The sequence below is a fragment of the Apium graveolens genome, chromosome 10 (genome assembly GCF_009905375.1).
Source record: "Apium graveolens cultivar Ventura chromosome 10, ASM990537v1, whole genome shotgun sequence".
NCBI classification, from domain to species: Eukaryota; Viridiplantae; Streptophyta; class Magnoliopsida; order Apiales; family Apiaceae; genus Apium; species Apium graveolens.
Window position 1 is genome coordinate 108,072,486 of NC_133656.1, and position 1,190 is coordinate 108,073,675.

At 40.9% G+C, this 1,190-nt stretch overlaps 1 non-coding gene across 1 annotated transcript; it reads left to right on the forward strand.

Annotated features, from left to right (window-relative positions):
* The first annotated feature begins 753 nt into the window (after positions 1 to 753).
* LOC141694777 (small nucleolar RNA R71) lies at positions 754 to 860 on the forward strand. Its single transcript, XR_012564060.1, has one exon. It is a non-coding gene; the product is annotated as a small nucleolar RNA R71 (small nucleolar RNA).
* Positions 861 to 1,190: the final 330 nt, after the last annotated feature.

Genomic DNA, 1,190 nt, shown 5'->3' on the forward strand with positions numbered 1-1,190 from the left:
ATTTTCTTAACATGCTCCTTAGATTCCTTCTTACCTGGTACTTCAGTATCGCTAGGAAGCGTGCCAGGTTGACGATTCAGTAATGCATTCGTAATATGTCCAATCTGATTCTCCAAGGTCTTGATAGAAACAACTTGGCTTTTGCACAAGAGCCTCAACTCCTCCAATTCAGATTTTTCATTAGCTTGCGGTAACTGCTGAAGTTGAAGTTGTTGCATAGGGGCATATTTCCATTGTTGAAAACCATGAGGGTTATACTAATTTGCTGTGTATGGCTGATAAGGTTGTTACACCACATTCTGATTATTGCTCCAGCTGAAATTAGGATGATTGCGGTTATTGGGATGATAAATGGCTGGAGCTTGCTGCTGTGATCTCTGAAAGTTGCTCATAAATTGAGCTGATTCGCTAGAAATAGCACACTGCTCAGTTTCACTAGCCCCCGCACAAAGCTCATAAACACAAGTGATTTGATTAACTCCATAATTAGCCAAAGAATCCACTTTCATCATCAAAACTTGAAATTGAACAGCTATAGCAGTAGTTGTATCCACTTCCAGAATTCCTGCTACTTTGCCTTGCAACATTCTTTGCATAGGATTCTGGTATTCATTAGCTTCCATTAGCTCAATCAACTCATAAGCTTCAATATAGCTTTTGGCCCATAAGGCTCCACCAGATGCTGCATCGAGCATAGGTCGAGACTGTGCGCCTAAACTAATATAGAAATAATTTATGATTATCCAATCAGGCATGCCATGGTATGGGAACTTCCTTAGCATCTCCTTATATCGATCCCAAGCCTCACACAGAAATTCTCCACTTTGTTGTGCAAACTGAGTAAGAGCATTCCTGATTGCAGCAGTCTTCGCCATAGGAAAGAATGTAGTGAGAAACTTTTAAGTAAAATCCTCCCATGTGGTGATAGACCCTGATAGTAGAGAATGTAACCAGCACTTTGCTTTATCCCTCAAAGAGAATGGGAAGAGTCGTATCTTGATCGTATCTTCAGTCACCCTATTGAATTTGAAAGTGTCACAAATCTCGATGAAATCCCTCATGTGCATGTTGGGGTCTTCTATAGGAGAACCCCCAAACTGAACTGAGTTCTGTATCATCTGAATCATGCTCGACTTGATCTCAAAAGTGTTAGCAGTGATGGCTGGTCTGATGATGCTCGACTGAATATC